This window comes from Rhinopithecus bieti, unplaced genomic scaffold, assembly GCF_001698545.2.
Source record: "Rhinopithecus bieti isolate Rb0 unplaced genomic scaffold, ASM169854v2 scaffold_641, whole genome shotgun sequence".
Lineage (NCBI taxonomy): Eukaryota > Metazoa > Chordata > Mammalia > Primates > Cercopithecidae > Rhinopithecus > Rhinopithecus bieti.
In genome coordinates this window covers 1,588,211-1,609,967 of record NW_016803417.1, presented here as the reverse complement: position 1 = coordinate 1,609,967, position 21,757 = coordinate 1,588,211, and the positions used below count along the sequence as shown (strand labels likewise).

At 43.0% G+C, this 21,757-nt stretch overlaps 1 protein-coding gene across 3 annotated transcripts in view; it reads left to right on the top strand.

Annotated features, from left to right (window-relative positions):
* The window catches only part of RIN2 (Ras and Rab interactor 2), a 262,198-nt gene that overhangs the window by 21,392 nt on the left and 219,049 nt on the right, over positions 1–21,757 (top strand). For all 3 annotated transcript variants that reach the window (XM_017883330.1, XM_017883322.1, XM_017883355.1), the window contains exon 2: positions 19,039–19,164. The gene's annotated coding sequence lies outside the window, so the exon portion shown is untranslated. The remainder of the gene's footprint in view (positions 1–19,038; positions 19,165–21,757) is intronic.

The following is a 21,757-nucleotide window of genomic DNA, read 5'->3' as shown; positions in this document are numbered from 1 at the left end:
AAAAAAAAAAAAAAAGAAATGTGGACTGGGTACGTTGTATTTTTCTTACAGTAGCATATTATAAAAGCAATATCTTTGCAACTAGAGAAGAAGCGGGAAAAAGATTAAGAGCCAGAGATTGCAGAGAGGAATTCCAAGAGAATCTTTAGTCAGAAAAAGCCATGAGTCTCTCTTGTCTTCTGCCACTGTGGCATGTAAAGGAATTGAAAAGGCCTTGAGAAAATCATTCATATTGTAGAAAAAGGACACAAGGGAGTGGGATCCATGCATTTGCTCATCAGATCACTATTGAGTACCAATTATGTTGTCAGGCATCGAACAGGCAGGGTACCCGCTTTTGTACTTCCCTGAATCTCCATGGCCATTGTCCCATTCCAAGCCATTGTTCTTTCTTGTGAATAGGATGATGTCATAGGATTTGGTGTTACAAAGTTCATGCTGACTGATGATCACAGACAGCGTTTCAGTGGAGCAAGAGTGGCCTCAGTGAGACCAGATGGCGGAAGGCTGTGATCATTCCGAGACTGGTCCCGGGCTCCAGGAGAGAATTGGAGGCAAAATTTGGAGAATGACCCAGCAAAGCTGTGATGAATTAGATGTGAGGAGAGCAGAAGAGGCAAGGATGGCCCATTACTGACCACCCACGTTCATGGAGGCATTATTTAAGGAGATGATCAATCTGGGAGGAAAAGAAGCCAAAGCAATACAGAGTTCCACTTTGTATGTGTTAAATTTGATGAGCCTGTGAAAACCCAAGGAGGTATTAAAGATCTGGGAGTCTGGAGCTTGAAAGAGAGCTTTGGGCTACAAATGCATTGTCAGTAGTTTTCAGTATATAGAAAGCCTAAAGAGGATAAAATTGTCTAAGAAAAGGATATGGAAATGTTATCCTAGGATTAACTCGTGTAACAGGATGGCAATAAGTGCAAAATCTTATGTTGCTAACTATGGCCTCCAAAGTCGGTGAAAACGTGGCAATGCAAGGGTTGACTACTGGTTCATTTTGCTAAATTGCATATCTTCCCTGCAAATGGAGCCCCCATTGAAATCGGTATTTTGGATGTTAGCATCTGGCTCCCTCTATTGCAGTGGGTTTCTGACTGGTGGAGGTATGCCTGCCCTTCCAGTTTGGGGCTGAGGACACCACCTGATTTCAACAAGAGACTGTAGGTAGACTGCTGAGAGGTGAGATCAGTAATGATCGTCATGAAACCGAAGATTTATTAAGTACATGTGTGTCACTCATATACTTGCCACAGTCCATGTGCTATTTATTGTATACTTATACCGGTCTTGAAGATGAGTATTCCTACCCATTTTACACTGGAAAGACAGAAGCTTAGAGAACACAAGCATTTGCTCAAGTTCATGTTAATCAGTGGTAGAACAGGTCTTGGACCAGCTCTGTCCATTGACAGAGCCCAGACTCCTAAGTGCCAAGCTGTACTGCTTCTCCTGAAGCCAACAGCCTAAGAAGCATGTCCGCCCCGGGGCCCTCCATTGCTTAGCTGAGTGTAGGACTCAACTGCAATCAGAAGCCTCACCCTCCACAGGCGGTCAGAGCCTCCAGCTTCGCTCCGACTGAAACTGCAGAAAAATACCCAGGCAATCTGGTTTTACAGTTTCCTTCTGAAATAGAAATACTAATACTAACAAATATTTTTGTGACGTGTATAGCTTATTAAAGACTTACCCAGGGGTTCTCTGGCCTCAATCTTTTATGTACCCTAAAGTCAACCATTAACTTCTTCTCATTTCCTTGGTATGTAAACCAAAATAAAATTCTAAGTCCCCCAACCAACTGATGGACCCCTCCCCTTGGCCAAAGGCATTCCAAAGCTAACCAGAAAAACTAGCTCAGGCCATGATGGGAAGTGGGAGTCGGACATGCTTCATTATACTCTCCTCCCTTTTGGAATTCAGGCACAGCTGACCAACATTAACATCAACACAGAAACCTTAAGACTGACAGAACAGATTCTTTAAGTCTGATGAGAAACATTTACAATCTCTTCTCTCTGAAGCTTGCTACCTGGAGGTTTTATTTGCATGACAAAACTTTATTCTCCACAACCCCCTATTGATTCCAGGTCTTTAGATAATAACTCTTGCAACCAATTGCCAATCAGAAAATCTTTGAATGTGGCCAGGCACTGTGGCTCTCACCTGTAATCCTAGCACTTTGGGAGGCTAAGGCAGATGGATCACCTGAGGTCAGGAGTTCGAGACTAGCCTGGCCAACATGGTGAAACCCCATCTCTGCTAAAAATGCAAAAATTAGCTGGGTATGGTGGCGGGTGCCTATAGTCCCAACTATCGGGAAGCTGAGGTGGGAGAATTGCTTGAACCCAGGAGGCAGAGGCTGCAGTGAGCTGAGATCAAGCCACCGCACTCCAGCGTGGGCGACAGAGTGAGACCCCTTCAAAAAAAAAAGAAAGAAAGAATCTTCCAATCTGCCCACAACCTGAAAGCCCCCTCCCTTCCAATTTTCCTGCCTTTCCAGACAAAACCAGTGTACATATTACATGTATTAATTATGTCTTACATGTATTGATGTCTTATGTCCCGCTAGAATGTATAAAACCAAGCTGTAGCCTGACCACCTTGGGCACATGTTCTCAGAATCTCCTTGGGCTCTGTCTCAGGCCACTGATCACTCATATTTGGCTCAGAATAAATCTCTTCAGATGTTTTACGGAGTTGGACTCTTTTCATTGACAGATAAAATAGGAAAAGGAGTGAGGGAGGAAGGAGGAGGTGTTCGGGGTGGGTCCATCCCGGAGGGAATTGTTTTATCCTGGCTTCTCCCTCCATCATTCATCGTAGAGTGCTGGTCTTTTTAAATGTAGGAGGTTTAGAAGAACTGTGTGCTCAGGGCCAGAGAACACAGGGAAGGGCACAGGTGGAACCCATAGAAATCTCAGGGGAAGAGGCTCCAAGTGCCTGAATCTCTTTCCCTCTTCACCCCACTAGGCCCCTTCTGCTTCATGCTCATCTGCCCCACTAGGGCCTTTGGAGCAGGGTCCCACCTATTGAGAAGCCTAGGGTGGGGGAGCCCCAATGTATCTTACAAAGAAAGATGCTGTTTCAGAGCTTCAGCTCTGCATTCTTCCACATTTCCCCTCCATGCCAGGAGATTAAAATTCCACACTCCTAGTTACTATAAAACTGACCCATAGGATTTAATAGGCTTTTATAAATTGTTGATTAGACCTGATCTCCGCGCCGCCTCATGGTTCCAGGAAATAACCATTTAAAACTAATTCCTCAAGTAAATGGGGGCTGTGTTGCTGCAGAGCAGAGACATTCACCATTATTTTTCTTATATTAGTTTGTATTCATTTCTGGCTGAGAAGAGATCTTCCTTACAATAAACGGGATTTTCTATTCAAATGGAATTTTAAATTTCTCTGGTTTAGTGTTCGTTCCAGACGAATTGTGAAATGCTGTGAATAAACACTCAAAACACTGGTGTGGAGCAAAGGCTTGTGTTGTGGCCTTCCTGGTTTTTTAATTTTGCCGTTTTAAAAAGTCAAATGTCACTTTTTTAGGAGCCACCAAAATGTAATTGAATTTGGGGGGGCTTTGGATGTGTGATTACAATCAACACATGCTACAATCCACAGTCTTACTGGTGTGTTCCAAATCCAAAGAAATTCCTAAAAAGGCAAACAATGCTACAGAAGCTGTATTTTCAAAGGAGGAAAAATGCATGCCTTTGTTTGGGGTCCACCTGAATATATTTTCATTTGCTTGGGAAGGAAAACAAAGTCCTCTGATACTGAAGAGGTAACTTTAGAAATACAGAGGGCGTTGCCCCGGGCATTTATAAATTGCCTGCATGCATAAGGCTCCCTGCCAGGTGCTACAGAAGAAGTAGTGTTAAGGGTTCAGACAAGATGGCGAATTCCATTTGCATGAGCATTTACATAGACTCAGAATTTGCGATAACAAAAGACCCTAAAAATCACTGAATCATATCACCCACTTTTACAGAAGGAGACGCTAAATCCTAGAAATGTCAAATTATGTGCCCAGGTCCTCGTACTTAGAGCATTTATTATTTTGGGACTGTTGTGTGTGAGGCACTGTGGTGGGAACTTTATCTACTTTATTTAGGGTACTCACAGTTTTGTGGGGTGAATGCCTTGATCCCCACTTTACAGATGGGCAAACAAAGGCTCTGAGAAGTTAAGTGAACTGGTCCCAAGTCACAAACCTAATAAGTAGTGCCAGAGCCGGGGTTTGGAACTAGAAGTGCTGACTGCAAAGCCCAGCATAGACTTTCCATGACACATCCCAAACATGGGCTGATTCTTAGCTTGGAGCAGACGCTGGGTAGTGAAAACCCTGAGCTTTGGGGCCAGGAACTGGGCCATACCAAGTAATGGGACGGTGAGCTGGGGACAGTTGGAGGAAGGACATCTATTCTGAAGTTAGGGAACTTCTGGGACCTCGGAGGGCCCTGTGGGGTACAAAGAAGGAAACCGAGTCCCAGAGACACCACCTGAGTTGCCTTGCTAGTGCCTGGGACTGTACTCCCAGCCCTCCGACTGCTACAACTCCTGGGGTTCCCCTTCTCCATATCCTCACAGCCGAAAACCAGCATCGGAGCATCTGGGTCCTGATACAGAGTAGAGTTTGAACTAAGAACACCACTAAGTCAAAAGGCAGAAATGTCCATAAGGAAATTACAAGTAACTTAAAAGAGAAAATAAGGCCATGTGGGTGATCCAGCGAGAGCAATAATGGTAGTGACGGGAGGATTCATCCTCTTGGATCATCACAAATCTGTAAAAAGGAGACTGAGCCATATTCTTGCAATTTCAGATCCAGCTCAGAAAGGTGTCTCAGTGAGAGGATTGAAGGGTGTTTGACTTCTGGCTCAATTCTAACCTAAATCCTGCCAGTTTTACATAGCAAATGCTGTATCCTGTGTGTCAAGGTGATAACAGGCATTCAAAGCACAGATTAAAAAAAAATCCTCCTAATTATTGATAATATCGTTAATATTTATTGAGTGCTACCATGCGCAGGTGCTGAGCTAAGTGCTCTTCTCTGGGCCAGGCCCTGGGCTGGGTATTCCAGAGAGATCATCTCAACTCATTCTTACAGCACAGTCCTCAGGGCACGGGTCACTAGAACTGCACCTCAGTGGGGTATAACTAACTTGCTTAGGATGAGCAATGTGGAAGCTGAGATTTGAATAAGAAAGTAAGGAAGTAAGAGAATGTGGAAGCTGGGATTTGAATAAGAAAATGTGTCCAAATTCCAGGATCCATGTTGACTCCCAGGATGAAAAACTGATTCATTCTGGGCCATGCTTGTCAAATTGCAGCCAAGCAGAGAGCCTCAGATAAATGTCCCCAGACCCAAGCACTGGAAAACAAGTATTAGTATTTTCTTACTTGAACACTTTGAGATTTTCTAAAATAAGACTTTCAGTGGTTAGACAATCTAGTCGTGCCTTGGCTTTCAAAAGTATACCATGTATTGCTTACAAAGCTCGAGTTAGTGTGATAAGGAAATTACAAGTAACTTAAAAGAGAAAATAAGAAAATAAACCCCGTCTTCTAGGTTCAAGTGATTCTCCTGCCTCAGCCTCTGGAGTAGCTGGAAGAACAGGCATCCACCACCACAGCTGGCTAATTTTTGTATTTTTTGTAGAGACGGGGTTTCACCGTGTTGGCCGGGCTGGTCTCAAACTCCTGACCTCAAGTGATCCACCTGCCTTGGCCTCCCAAAGTGGTGAGATTAAAGGCCTGAGCCACAGCGCAAGGCCTATTTACCAAGCTTTTTATAAGTGAGGCAAAGAGCTATGAAGGAAGATCATATCTTGTTTTTTGTTTTTTTCAAGAAAAGTATTTCCAGGTATTCATCTGTGGCCAATCTTCATTAACTCTGTGCTTGCAATTACTGTGCCCCCTACAGCTGGGGATACAAAACCTAAAACATATGTACTGAAGGTTATTGATGACCATGCGTCATCAAAGAACGGTTCCATTTCCCATGATAGGTTACTAAGGTAGTGTAATTTGGCTTTACATTTTAAATTAAGCCCCAATTTAAAAATCTGTTTTATTGTTTGAGGTGTTAATGCCAAGATGGTTAACCCTTCCTTATCTGGGCTTGCACATGACCGGGATCCACAGGAACATATCAGACAAAGTTGAATGGAGAATTATTCATGAAATATCCACTGTATTGATCACACTAGATTGGTCTGTCTTTCCCACTAAAACTCTTGAAGGAAAGGTCCAGATCAAGTCTATATGTTCCTTGCCATATGCCTAGGACCTAAGCCAATGTCAGGCATGAGATATGTATTTTAAAATGTTAGCCAGCCATGGTGGCTCACGCCTGTAATCCCAGCACTTTGGGAGGCCAAGGCGGGTGGATCACATGAGGCCAGGGGTTTGAGACCAGCCTGGCCAACATGGTGAAACCCCGCTTCTACTAAAATACAAAATGATCCAGGCCTGGTGACTCACGCCTGTAGTCCCAGCTACCTGGGTGGCTGAGGAACAAGAATCAGTTGAACCTGGGAGGCAGAGCTTGCAGTGAGTTGAGATGGACTCCAGCCTGGGCGACAGAATGAGACTGTCTTAAAAAAAACAGTTAGCTATTAAAATGTTATTATTGAATGACAAAATTTAAAAATAACTGCTGATTTAATTAACTGATGTCCCCAAGAATTGGAAAAAGCCTGATTCTGCCTGTAAATGTGCATCTTCTCCTGTGTTCTAAATGCCTCCCTTGCTCCTACTTGGCATGAACCAAACTCATCAGCTTCATGTGCCAGTCTCGCCTCTTCCTCTTCTAAAGCATTACCCAGGTTGATCTGTCCCTTGTCTTAATTATTAAGACATTTATTAAGACAATTATTTCCTCCCTGGTACACAGATATATTGACTTCACGGCCATTCAACAGGTGTTTGACCGTTTGACTGCATCTCCTGCCTATCTGTGTGCTGGCTGCCCAGCTCAGGCCTGCAACGGGGGGGCCCGAATGCCTAGCAGCTTTGGACAGTGAGTGTATGAAGAAAAGCTCAAACCATTTCCATCTCTCCTTTTAGTATGTGACCCCACCCAGGAATTCAAAGAAGCGGCTGCCTATGGTCAATGGTGGGTTCTCTTGAGTGCCCCACGGTGGTGGTGGGTGGGAGTCTATAAATCCCAACTCTTGCTCATCCTGGTGGTCGTGTGTTGCTGTATCAGATCATAACACAACAGATATGTGTTACATTAGAGTGGTAACTGGAAAAACATTCCGTGTTTAACAGAGTTTATTTTCATACGGTTTTCTCAAACTAAATTCCTGCTCATTCATTAATCCCACAAACATCGGCATAGAAGTTCCTGTGTGCACAGGCCTTTGTCATGAACTGTAGATGGCCCTCCCCATCACTGCCCCTTTGAGTCTCAGCCATGGCCACACTAGGGTTCTCTGCACACTCCCTTTAAGGCCTTCTCATGGGCTTCCCTGGACCCCCAGGTTTGTGGACATCACATCCAAAACCCCCTCTCATTCCTGCCCTGTTTGGATGGGGACCCGGCTGAGACTGTCTTCCAGTCTCTGACCTGGGTGATTCCTGTCCAGGCAAAGGCTCTGGGTGGCTGGAGGTGAGGCCCTGAGCTGGGGAACTGTGTTGATCTGAATTCCTCCTGAAGCCTGCTCTGAACAAGGATTTGATTCGAATGCAAGTAGTTGGTTGGGAGAGTGGTCCCAGGAAACCACTAGGGAAGTGGGGAGGTGAGGCAGGGGAGGGAGGCAACAATAGGAAGAGTGTTATCAATCATTTACCCCATGGACAGCTAGAGCTTACCCGTGCCGGGGAGCTGACTGTCCCACTAGGGGTGGAAGTGTGGGAGGTGCAGGGCAGGTGTTCACATTCACTCTCATCAGTTGTAGGCTGAGGGCTACTGGGGTCTGGGAACTGATTCCCTGCATTTCAGGCCTCTCCCTGGGAAAAGCTCATTCCAAGAGCCAGAGGAACCCTCAGGCAAGGAGACAGGGATGCTGGCAGTGTGGAGTCCAGCAGGCTGTCGTGGAAGAGGGGACGCGAGCAGCACCTGCAGTGTCTACTCTGGGGCGGAGGCCGGGTTAGCACAGTGAGACACTGGCAGATACAGTGTGTCCGAGCAGGGCTGGCACATGGCACTGGATGGCGCTGCTTGAAATTGGCAAATTGCCTGCTACCCCAAGGCAACTTGAAAATCAGATGTGGCTTTGCCAGTAACTCCTGCAACCTGTAGTTTTATTCAGGACAGCAGATGCTATCAAGGGCGCTGTGCCCTTTGCTGATGTAGTTGAGGTAGGAAGTTTGCTTGTTTTGGTGATGGCTGATGCTATGTAAGAATTTTAGCTTCAAGTATGCTATAGCGGTCAGAAAGGAATTTAAACAATTGTGTGTGTGTGTGTGTGTGTATGTGTGTGTATGCATGTTAGTTATTACAAAGGGTTCCTTGTTTAAAAAGCTATATATACTGTTGTACTAAGAAATGCTTGTATTGTGAAGAGCAAATAGATTTGGGTAAATGGATGTTTTAGCACAGTAAATGGCATTATTATTTAAACGCATGGGGAACTCTGAGTTTCAGTAGAATAATGGTGGTTGCCTACATCCAAATCTCTTACTTTAACTTAAAAAAATTTACCCAAATCAACAAATAGAGCAAATAAAACCATTGTTTACACAAGCCCCCAGGATTACTAAGAGACAAAATTCTACAGACTTCAAATGTCCTGTAAGTAGTGAGAGAAGCACCCAGGTCCAGTCAGGCAGGCTCCGGAGCCCACCCCTGTCTAGAGCGTCGGGCGGGGACCACAGAGGACAAGTGGAGATGGGCAGGAATGTGCAGAGCCTGAGGTGATGCAGCCCAGATCACATCACCCGTGGAAAGACAGGCCCCATCCTGAGTGGGAATACCAGACAGTGTGAGACTGGAGGCTACAGCCGTAGGAAAGGCGAGATTACTGGGAGAGACGAGGGAAACTAGGAAGGGAACTGCCCCTTGGAGACTTGGTGATATTCAGAAAGAAAACAAAAAGAATAAAATAAAGGGTGCTTTACAGATCAAAGAAAACCAGAAAATTACATATGCTCCCCCTATTCTAGAGTAAGCACAATGAAGAAATTACACTTCACTCTGTCAACGGTAGAGGGCGCGTCTGAATCAAGAAACCTAGTTAGCCACCCACACACTGTCCCCTGCCTACATCAACTCTCACCCACAATCCAATAAAGAAAACAGATGACAAAAAGAGCAGAAAGTGGCAGACAACGTGCAAGCAGAGCTGCAATCAGAAGAAATGAGTTTATGAATCTAAGCATTTCAGCTAGTGAGTGTTCTCACCCCTCTACACACACACACCACACACACACACCAGAGCAAAAGAAAACTGTAATGGCATTCCAACACTAATTAAATGTCCTAACATAAGAATTTTCATATGTTAAAAAACCCAACCTTTAATTAAAAAAACCAGAACTAAAATGGGCAAAACCCAGGAACATGTGAAATGAGAGTTGACTGAACTCCGGAGAGGACATGGAGAAATTCAGTTTGCAGATACTTCTGCTGCCAGATGGGACATCCTTTCCAGCGGAAAGTGAATGGACCAGAACTTAGCACCTTTTCTCTGTTGCCTTTTCCCATCCACGGGCCTATGTTTTCTAAACCCCAGCCCGTGGCAAGCATTTCTTATCCATAAGCGTACTGGCTATTTCAGTGGGGAACACTGTGAAAAGCCAATGTTGGCTATCATTTTTACTTGCCAAGTTCTCTATTATATGAGACTGTAGGAAATACCCAGATACTTTCCCAGGGAAAATCAAGTTGAGTGGATTAAACTTTCCAAGGAGCGCTTCATTCTCCTCGGTAATATGTCGAACTTTCAGAGATAAACTTTTCAGAGATGTTTCCAAATTATAATGAATGACTATAATAAATCATGCTGTATTTTATACTTTAAAAAGTAATTTTCATACATTATATTCATCATTAAAGTTGTAGATAAGTCAAAGTAACACGTATGATAGTTTCTTCCCTGCCTCTGTGTGACCACAAGTAGCTTAGAAATGCTTTGCCTTGGTTTATACATGTGAAAAATGAGAATGGGAATGGCTTTCCCCTCTGTGACATTTCCAGTGCATTGCTAACTTCAGTCTGTGGGACAGATTGTATTTTTCTAAACATAACCACAATGTCATCACCCATCCCACACCTTCTCCTAGGCACCTCCTTATCAAAAGGTAAAGTTGAATGCCTGTCCCTTGAGTCTGGGTGGGTTTGTGTCTCACTTGTACCCAATAGAATGCAGCAAAAATAATACCGCATTACTTCTGAGGATAATTTGAAAAGAAAAAGATAATGCAATTTTCACCTTGCTGTCTGGTGCATTGTTGCTGGAGTGCTGAGCTGCCATGCAAGCAGGTTCTGAGGCCACCATACTATGAGGAAACCCAAACTAGCCCAGGCAAACAGATCACATGACAAAGTCCTGAAGCTACATGAAAAAAGAGAGAGATGCCCTAGCAGTCTCCAGCTGTTTCAGCAGTACCTTCCTGCTCCCCACCCCCACACACTCTGCCTTTTGTTCCAGCTCCAGTTACCATCTGGCTGCAACCACATTTGAGACTCTGAGCCAGAACTACCCAGCCAAGCCCTTCCTGAATTCCAGACACTCAGAAACCATGGCAATAATAAAATGGTTATTGTTTTAAGCCACTGAGTCTTGCGGTGACTTGTTATATAGCAATAGATAATGAGGATGCCTGAAGCGTAAAGATGCATGAAGCCATCATTTCTAGGGAAGGCATTGTGACTGTGCCTAATACCTTTTGCGGTAGTGTTGTTTTGGATAATTTTTATAGAGGAAGTTGATAGGACAGGACATGTCTCTTTTGGGAAGAATTATATTCCTCTCTAGATTTAGCTTACAAGCTAACCCTTCCAGTGGAAAAGAATTGAGTTATTTTCCAGTGATTTTCTGTTTTTGTACTTGCAAAGCTTTATGTATCCATTGCTTTTGGTGAAAGTAAATGATAGGATAGGGTACTGGAGAGAGCTGTTTATTTTGTTTCTGGATGGGATAAAGCTAAAAGGACATAGGGACTAAGAAGGTGGCTGCTGGTCTCAAGGATTTCTAATAAAGCCCAACATTGGGTAGCTCTCAAGCTAATTCTGTGGTGAGCAAACATATTTAACATTCTAGGCCATAATAAAGAGAAAGACTGGCCGGGCGCGTTGGCTCATGCCTGTAATCCCAGCACTTTGGGAGGCCGAGGTGGGTCACAAGATCAGGAGTTTGAGACCAGCCTGGCCAACATGGTGAAACCCCATTTCTACTAAAAAATACAAAAATTCGCTGGGCATGGTGGTATGCGCCTGTAATCCTAGCTACTCAGGAGGCTGAAGCAGGAGAATTGCTTGAACCCAGGAGGCAGAGATTGCAGTAAGCCAGTGCACTCCAGCCTGGGCGACAGAGCAAGACTCCATCATTAAAAAAATTTAAAAAAATTTAAAAAAGAGAAATTACCTCAAATGGGGGCTAGAGGGAGAAGGTTTTATTCCTGATGGCGAAAGTGTAGTGATTAATGTCATGCGGTCAGACGGTTTGAATCCTAGCTCCCTCACTTACTGGCTGTGTGACCACGGGCAAGTAAATTAAATTTATTTCTCATGCCTTTGTTGCCTCTTCTATTGTTATGATGGTTATAGCAAGGATTGAATGAAATAATAGACATGAATGGCTTAATACAATGTTAAGCATATACTGAGTGCTCAATAAGTGGTAGCTAGTGTTATCATTATGTTATGCTCTCTGGATTTTGTATTTTAAACTCCAGATCCAGAGACATAGATCTAATAAGGGGAAGATAGACAGTTAAGAGATTAAATTGCTTGACTCAAGCATGTGTTACTGGCGACCGTGTTACTACCCTATGCATTACACAAGACAATTTCAGATCTACTCCATCTGTCCAAGGTGATAGTCTTTTCCAAATAGAGGAAGACTCCCTCTATCAGTAGTGTGAAGAACTACACCCCTCCCTAACTTGAATTTCCGAATAAGTTATTGTGTTTTTATTGTAGAATTTAACATTTAGATTAAAAATACCTAGTGTGATCTCAGCAAACTACCATTGAAAGGTAACCACTTGAATCTGACAAAGGGTATTACGTTTTGAGATGGATCTTAAAGGTTGGGCAGGAAGGTAACAGGAGATGACTGCAGAGGGCAAGATATTTTAGGCTAAGCAGCAACTGTGTGTGTGTGTGTGTATGGTGTTCAGAATATAGCCTTGTGTTTGTGTGTCTTTGTGTTCAGAATACAGCAAATACACCAGCCCAGCCAAGAGGTACTGATGACCAGTAAGACTTTGGGAATTATTCGATCAGGCAGCACTGTCCAACAAAACTGCTTATGTAATTTAAAATTTTTTTGTAGTCACATTTTAGCAAGTTAAAAGCAATAGGTAACATTAATTTTGATAAGATATTGTATTTAATTCAATATTTCAACATATGATCAATATGAAAATTTATTTTTGAGGCATTTTACTTTTTTTTTTTGTATTAAGTCTTCAAAACCTGGAGCATATATTCTACTTACAAAGCATCCCAATTCAGACTTACCACATTTCAGGTGCTCGATTGCCACGCAGGGCCCGTGGCTGCTGTATTGGATGGCTCAGCCATAGAGGGGCTTTCCTGTGATAATAGCGTCGTTTTCCTTGAATGTTAGTCTTTCTCTCTCTCGTACCCCAGAGAGGGAGATGGCAATGCCTTTCTCTAATACAATTAATTTAACGAAAATAAAAAAGGAAAGGAAAAAGGGAGGGAGAAAATAAGTACTCCAGGGCACTATCTTCACAGCTGGCCTAATCCTGAGGTTTTCACAAATAAAAGCTCAAAGGGTTTAGGGAGATGCTGGAACATTCTTTGACCCTGTTAGATTATACTAGCAGAGATGCTCTAGAAATCTTGCACAAAAAAGCTTATTTTACTTTGAGTAACTCCAAATTTTCCAGGTTATTAGGATTACAGAACAATGTTTTAACACTTTCTAAGGTTGGGAATTCATCGTTTTATAGGAAAAGCTGTGGGAAAAGACTGGACAAGCCTAGATTTGGGCTCCCCATGGTAGCTACTGACGCATTGCTAGGGTTGCTAGATAGGGAAGTACAGGGAATTGAAAGGAGAAAGCTCATAGCTGGGTGAGTAAATTCTTAGCCTGAGCCAACACCAGAGATGGGGTCCTGTCATGAAGATAACATGGGCAGGATTAAGTACTTAACGAAAATCAGTCAAATTGGTTACTGTATCTTTTCACCTGTGAAGCTTGGATACACTAAGGCAGGATGAACTGAACCAATTTTACCTCCTTTAAGAGAAGATCAGGGAAAATAATATACCCAGGATCACAATTAAGGATCCAAAGAATAATGCATCTATAGGCAACACGTACAGAATAGAAAAGAAAGGCTTTAGTGAGAGATGAACTCCACCAATAGCAGCATTTCAAAATGACACCCAGCAAGTGGCCTGCATGTGCAAATCTTCAAAAAGATTCAGTGGGCTGGGTGCAGTGGCTCACGTCTGTAATCCCAGCACTTTGGGAGGCCAAGGCGGGTGGATCACCGGAGGTCAAGAGTTAGAGCCCAGCCTGGCCAACATAGCAAAACCCCATCTCTAGTAAAAATACAAAAATTAGTCAGGTGTGGTGGCAGGTGCCTGTAGTCCCAGGTACTTGGGAGGCTGAGTCAGGAGAATCACTTGGACCCTGGAGGTGGAGGTTGCGGTGAGCCAAAATCGCACCACTGTACTCCAGCCTAAACAACAGAGTGCGATCCTGTCTCAAAAAAAAAAAAAAAGATTCAGTGATACTAGGTAATGATGAATAACGTACGTATGAACCTTCTAGATGATGCTATCAAAATATGCGGAAAAATAAGCAACTAATTCGGTTTCTAGAGTTGTGACTACTGGATTAAGAAACATTAAACCCAGTTGGTATTTCATTTTCTTCAACCTGTTATTACCTTGTAGGTTTTAATTCATAAATTTCTTTATAAGGACCTCAAGGTTTCTGATGAGAACGGCGACTCAGAATTTCTCACAACGCCTCGCACCTACTAGGTGTTTGATCAACATTGGTTAATTCATGAATAATTCTGATCAAGACAATCCCCTTCATAAATTTGGCTTTCCTCCATAGAAAAATTAAATTAAAATTTAAGACAATTTAGAATTCTCAAAGGTAGAAACACGTTAGTTGTCTTTGGAGAAATTCTGGTTTGTTGAGAAACCAATATAAGTTTTAAATGAATTTGCATTTCTGTTAGGAACACAACCCTGTTAAAGTTCAATAACCCATTTAAAGCACAGGCACTTTGCTGAGGAAATGCTCTTGTGTACACATGTGGTGACACTGGCCCAGGAAGGTCAGGACAGCATCCCAAGTTGTTCCAGCTGCTTAACCCGGACTCGCAGGGAAGTCTCAGTCAGTCTGTTTCTGTTTTTAATAGGTGATTATATTTCTTCTTATGGAAAAGCACTGTTTGTAAGTGGCTATAGTGTTTTAATTTGTGTAGTGATATCTTAATTTCTGTAAGATGTTATAACATACATCATACATATTCAGTGCAAGTTCAGTTTTGTGTCTATTTTTTAGGTTGTTTGAGTTTGACTATTTATTGTAGTTTTCAAAGTAAAAACTCCTTTGGAAGTTGACCAATAGCATTTTGCCTGGTGAGTTTTTTCCCCCTCAGGTCCTCAGAAAACTTAGTTTTAAATAACTGTGGATGCTACAGAGCAATATTAATGAAAGTTGGATATTATGATCAGCTTTTATTACCCTCTATTTTGCCCATGAGATAAGGGTGTCAGAGATCTAAAACAATACAGTCTGATGTTAGAAGGGGTTCTAGTATGGAAAACAGCCTAACTATTGAGATGCACGTGACAGCAAATCCCCTTCTCTATAAGACCAAATGAGCATTTTTTTCAGCCTCCTTAGAGTGCCATTGTGTCAAATCCAAATTGGAAATATATCCTAGAATGCTAAAACTCAGTCAACAAGTGTTAAAATGCACATGCCCACCCCATGCATCATGGGCAAAGGAAAAAAAGACCAGCACCCACAAACAACACACACTGAAGCAACATCACTAAGCTCCAAGAGCTCTATGTTTAAGGATCCACAATGTCATCATTTTTTTTTTTTTTTCTTTTGAGACGGAGTCTCGCTCTGTCGCCCAGGCTGGAGTGCAGTGACGCGATCTCGGCTCACTGCAAGCTCCGCCTCCCGGGTTTTACGCCATTCTCCTGCCTCAGCCTCCCGAGTAGCTGGGACTACAGGTGCCCGCCACCTCGCCCGGCTAGCTTTTTTGTATTTTAGTAGAGACGGGGTTTCACCGTGTTAGCCAGGATGGTTTCGATCTCCTGACCTCGTGATCCGCCCGTCTCGGCCTCCCAAAGTGCTGGGATTACAGGCTTGAGCCACCGCGCCCGGCCCACAATGTCATCATTTAAGGATTTTTCAAATAGACAAAACGCCACAAGAAAATATGAAATAAAGGGCTGGGCGCAGTGGCTCAGCCTGAAATCTTGCTGTGAGCCAAGACTGCACCATTGCACTCCAGCCTGGGCGACAGAATGAAACTGTCTCTAAAAAAAAGAAAGAAGAGAAGAGAAAGGAAGAGAAGAGGAGAGGAGAAGAGGAAAGAAAAGAAAGAAAAGAAAAGAAAAGAAAAAAGAGAAAAGAAAGGTAGGTTAGGGCAAAGTGTAACACACACAGGCACGTACACATCCAGGAGGAATGGTATATAGGAGTTTGACCTTTTCTGTTTTGTAAAATGAAGGATTTGGTCCATAGTAAAGATTTTCAAAATGAGCCTCTATATGGACTTATTCTCAGGGATCCACATACCCTCCTTTGGAATGTCTGAAATCCAGTATGTTTTTATGTCAAGGATAACATTTACTAATTAATCAAATTACATTCTGGACTAACTAGAGCAGTGTTTTTCAAGCTGTAGGTCATGACCCCTAGTGAATTGTGGTTCATTAAGGGGTGAAGTTGGGTACATCCAGGGTTGTTTTAAATGAAAGTGAAAAATATGGATAATATTAGAGCGTATGGCTGGTAGCAACAGTTAAGTATTGTTCTACAAAATGTTTCTTTCTGTTTTGTATGTCTATGCCTGGGTATGGATCATGATGTGAAATATATTTATTACCATGGATGGAAGTCAAACGTGTTTGAAAGCTGCGAGTCAATAGATTCCTGTTCTCAACCTTCAGTGCACATTGGAATCACACAAGGAGCTTCAAAAATAGGGTTCCCACCCCCAGAGGCTCTGCTGTAATTGATTTGGGATGTACTCTGGGCTTGGAGCTTGCTTAAAGCTTCACAGGTGTGCAGCCAGGGTGGAGAATCCCCAAAGAATTGAGCCTTGGGACCAAGTTCTGCCAAGTAATTTCAGTGCCTGCCTCTGAGTTTGAGTTTATTTAATTTGCCTTGGGGCCAAATCGTCCCATAAACTGAGATGGTTGCAAGGTATGAAGATGGCCAGAGGAGGCTTCACACGTAGTCAATGTTGGTTTGTTTGTTTGTTTTCCCCTAGTGAAGGCCAAATGCAGTGTAATGGGGGTGAATGAATGAAAGCTGCCCAGTAATTCAGGTAGAGAAATGTAGTGGGAGAATTCAAAGAGAGAGTAGAACAGATTGGAATAATTTGAATTGTGTGAGCAATTTCAGCTGCCATTCCACTCAGCGAGTGAGTGTCCCAGCATCAGCATGACGCAGAGCACTGGAGTCTGCCCTTCCCCCAGGTAGTCTCAGTTTATAGGTACCTATCACTAGTATGAGCCTCTGCACACAGCAAATTAGCTGTCAGGGTAATTTTTGACTTGTTCTCTCATGTAAGCCCTTCCTCTCTTAGAATATGTAGCCCCACCGTATTTATGTTGCAAGAGTGACTTAGTTTCAGGAAAACATTATCCCTTGCATTAATTGAGTTACTTTTAATTATATTAATTTGCATTCTTGTTCTTATATAATTTACAATTGTGCTTGGTTTTATAACTATGTAAAAACAAGAACATAAGCCATTTACACCTAGTTACTTTATTTGTACGTACTTATTTTATACCATGCAACAGAAGAACCCCTAGCATTTTTGTCCCTTGAAAGGATAACCTTACTTTACTCACTGGCTCCCTTTACTCTGTGTGATTTGTGAAGCTCGCCCTGAATACCAAGTGGGACAGTAAATTGAATCCAAGCCCTATCTATTAGTAAATATTAGAAGACATTGTGAAGTGATGTCAACGTCGCTTAATGTTTATTGGGATGATTTGGAGTAGTCCTATCTGTGTGGGAAGCAGGGGTTCAGAGGAAAATCTGGATTAAGAAGGAAAGTGGGATTTAAATGATTCCTGAAAAATGGTGATGATGATGATCACTAACATTGACAGTGGTGGCAGCTCACATTGTTTGAGCATTTACTAAATAACCTGCAATGGACCAATGCTTTCTATGGATTATTCTACTTAATCTTTAGAGCAATGCTTTGAAGTATAATAAATTCTATTACAATTACCCTATTTTTTATATAAGAACCCAGGTTAAGTAATTTGCCTGAGCAACTCATCTGGGACTGAAGCCCAAGTATGTTGCATCCCAGCCCAAGAGCTGAATCTTCTCAAGGAAGAGGAGAGGGACAGGGAGGATATTCCAAGCCAGAAAGCTAACATGGACCCAGGTGTGAAGGAAGGGATGTATGTGCATCTGTGTGTGAGAGTTCCGGGAGAGGAGGTGGCAGGGAAGTCAGAGGCCAGTTATAGAGCCTGACAGAGGAGCCAAGACTATGAAGTATTGGGAAAGCAATGGGAAAAAAAGAATGAGATAACCTTCTTATACTGATGTTGGGAGTTAGATAGGACATCCCGAGGATGGAATAAGCAGGAGAATAGAGCACATGAGAAACATATATTTAGAAAAGAAACACATACACGTGTGTGCATGTGCACGCATGTGTGTTTGTGTGTGTGTGTGTGTGTGTGTGTGTGTGTGTAATTGGATATTGGAATGCACAGAAGCAATCTGGAAAGATATAATTTAAATTATAAAAATGCCCACTTCTGCCCAGGATGTAGGAGGTAATGGTGATGGTCAAAGGGAACTTGAGATTTGATCTAATATTTGCATTTTCAAGCAAGGTGACTGCATTCATGCATGTACTTAGGTAATTTTGAAAAGGCTAGGATACTGATTCAAACAGTTAAAAATGAAATATAGGATAATATGGGATTTTTTTTTTTTTGAGATGGACTCTCACTCTGTCACTCAGGCTGAAGTGCAGTAGCATAATCTCTGCTACTGCAACTTCAGCCTCCTGGGCTCAAGCGATCCTCCCACCTCAGCCTCCCGAGTAGGTGGGACCACAGGTGTGTGTCACTATGCCTGGCTAATTTTTTGTAGTTTTGGTAGAAACAAGATTTCACCATGTTGCCCAGGCTGGTCTTGAACTCCTGAGCCCAAGCGTTCCACCCGCGTCCACTTTCCAAAGTGCTGGGATTATAGATGCCAGTCACTGCACCTGGCAGTATAGGAATTTCTTATTCTGATTAGTCCCATCTCCAGAATCCTAGACTGGAAGATTTTGGGATCCTTTTTGTAGGAAGCGATGTGATGCAAAGGATAAGGGAAAGAAATGAAATGTCGCTTAACTGGTGGGGAAGACAAGATGCTTGTTGATTAGTTCCATTCATGAAAGACCATGGAGAGTTTTTAAAATCTGAGCATTGGCACAGGAATTTACAGGGCATTCTGGTAAAGAAATCTCCCTCCTCAGTTTCTTGGTCCAAAGGTGGAGGACCAGGAATGGGAAGGAAAGGACATCACTGTGTTCTCATTTAGCAATGTCTCCTCCTAGAGCCAGGCTAGGAAGCAAGTCCTCTGGGTGGTTGTTCATTGTGTTGTTAATATACATACAAAACTCTGAATGGTCAATTTTTGTGTTGTAGATGGAGACAAGAGATCTGGACTTCTGAACTTCTACCAGAAAAGATAAAATGTGCAAGCCCTTCAGAACACTGGGGAGGTCAGGCTGAACTACAGTGGGAGAGGAGAGGAGATGCTGGCGTGAAGGGGTATGTAGCGGCGAGACCATAAACCCAGTGTGCACTACCCCAGCGTTTCCTTCATTTCCAAGCTCATCAGTGTGATTGGGAATATCATGTGCTATAGTTGTGGTATGTGGCTGTGGAAGGGACTTTGCTCTGACAGAGCAATAGGGAGGATGTTTTCCAGCTGTCTGAGGGATTCTGTCCATGATACACTGGCAGCATGGCCTCATCAAGATCAGGACAAGTTAGGAGCCCATGAGCATAAAGGGAAACCATTCACATTTTCAGAGCACTCATCATGGGCCAGGCACAGCTTTAAGCACTTTAATGGGGTAGTTCATTCAATGATCACAACACCACCATGAGGTGGGCACTGCTGTTGCCCCATCTGAGGGATGACACCACCTCCGAGTACAAAGAACCTGGCAATAACTGAAAGAGGATGTGGCAGTAATGATTCTACTTCTCTTCAGTTCCCACCACTTTGCTTCCTCTTCTCTACTTTTCGTAGACTTTTTTTCATAGAATTATAAATCTTCACACTGAAAGGAAATTGCATCGACGGGATATCAGTATAGGCCACTATGGCAGATCATATTTTTCAACATAGGTCACAGTGATGGCTCCTCCAAAACTTTGCTACTCCTCCATCAAGTGGAGAGGTCTATTTTCCCTCTCCTTGAATCTGAGCAGGACACAGTGACTGCCTTGACATAAAGAATGTGGCAAAGTGATGCCAAGTGACAGCAAAGTCTTGATTAGCAAAGGGACGGGGTTTCCACCTGGCTCTCTAAACCTCTTAGGATACATGTCCTTGAGACCCAGCCACCATGTTTCTAGGAAGCCAGGCCCTGCAGAGAGGCTACATGTCGGTGCTCCAGTTGACAGCCCGATGACATGGAACTTAGAAGGCTGGCTCCAGCCCCCAGCCTTTGAGCTGCCCCCACTGATGCTGAATGGAGCAGAAATAAGCTGTCCCTGCTGAACCGTCCCTGCTGAGCCCTGCCCCTATAACAGATTCATGAGCAAAATTAACACTGTTGTTTTCAGCTATCTCATTTAAACCCACAGCAACACTGTTTAAGTGTAAGATATCATTACACTTGTTTACAAGTAAGAAAACAGAATTTGAGTGAGATAAACTGACTTACCCAAGGCCACACAACTATTGAATGTGTTGCTGGAGTTTAAACCCAGGGCTACCTGATTTCAAGCTTGTGAGGTTCACCACTGCTCTAACTACACATTCTTTCTGGGCTGGGATCTGGGCCTTAGCTGCCCTGTAGACACAACTGCTCTCAGAGAAAGCAAACCCTTGCAGAGTAAGAGGAACAAGAGAGAAAAATGTTAGAGAACTATCTCTGCACAATATGTTGCTGCTCTATTTCTTAATTTGGACCCTGGATGGATGCCTCCTGTTCTGACTTAAATGTAGAGTTCTCTCAGGAAGCTGTCTACCTTCCCTCCATGAATTTAAATCCTGTGGTATTTACTCATATTACACAATATTCTTTTCCCTATCATGTAAAATAATCATTATGTGATTCATGTTTTTTTAAATTTTATTTTATTATTATTATTATTTTTTGAGATGGAGTCTCATTCTGTCGCCCAGGCTGGAGTGCAGTGACGTGATCTCAGCTCACTGCAGGCTCTGCCTCCCGGGTTCATGCCATTCTCCTGCCTCAGCCTCCCAAGTAGCTGGGACTACAGGCTCCCGCCACCATGCCTGGCTAATTTTTTGTATTTTCAGTAGAGACAGCGTTTCACCGTGGTAGCCAGGATGGTCTTGATCTCCTGAACTTGTGATCTACCTGCCTCAGTCTCCCAAAGTGCTGGGATTACAGGTGTGAGCCACCATGTCTGGCATCATTATGTGATTCTGTGATCAATGTCTCTATCCCTTGTTTTATTTTGGGAAGGCCTGGGATTGGTCTGTCTTTCCTATTCCTCACCTCTTTTCTTCTAGCAAAGACCCTTACCTGAGCAGACAGCTAATAAATGCATGTTAAATAAACATCAAAGAGCATTAGATGTGAATTTTCTTGAGAATAATGATGACAGAGTAAAGAAGTGCATAGTTCCAGGTATAAATACTGAAGTCTTATCATGATGCTGTAGGTTTGTCTTTTGAGGCCAAAGATTTATTTCTCACTTCCTCTGTCCTTCCTGTTAGATAAAACATCCCTGTGCTTGACTTTCATAAATAAATTACTTCAGTAAAATGCAATTGTAAACTAAACAATAACAGGAACTGCCACAGGACTCTGAGATACAATATTTCACTAGGTTATTATCCAAGCAAAAAATACTTTCAAGAGGGGAAAAGCCAATATACAACATTGGAGAACTGATGACCACAGCATCTGCTGTCATATTTAATAATCACAACAGCCCTATACAGGTGGGATTGTTATTATTGTCATTTTACAGATGGGGAAACTGAGTCTTACGAGGTTGTCACTTGCCCTACATCACCCAGTTAGGCAGCATCAAAGGTGGAATTTGGAGCAGGCCGTGTGACTTCACAAGGCCCTGTCCCGAGCACCCCATGCTTAGGTGACCTACATGCTTGGCAGAAATAGCTGCCTCTACCATGTATGGCCAGGCCAGGTAT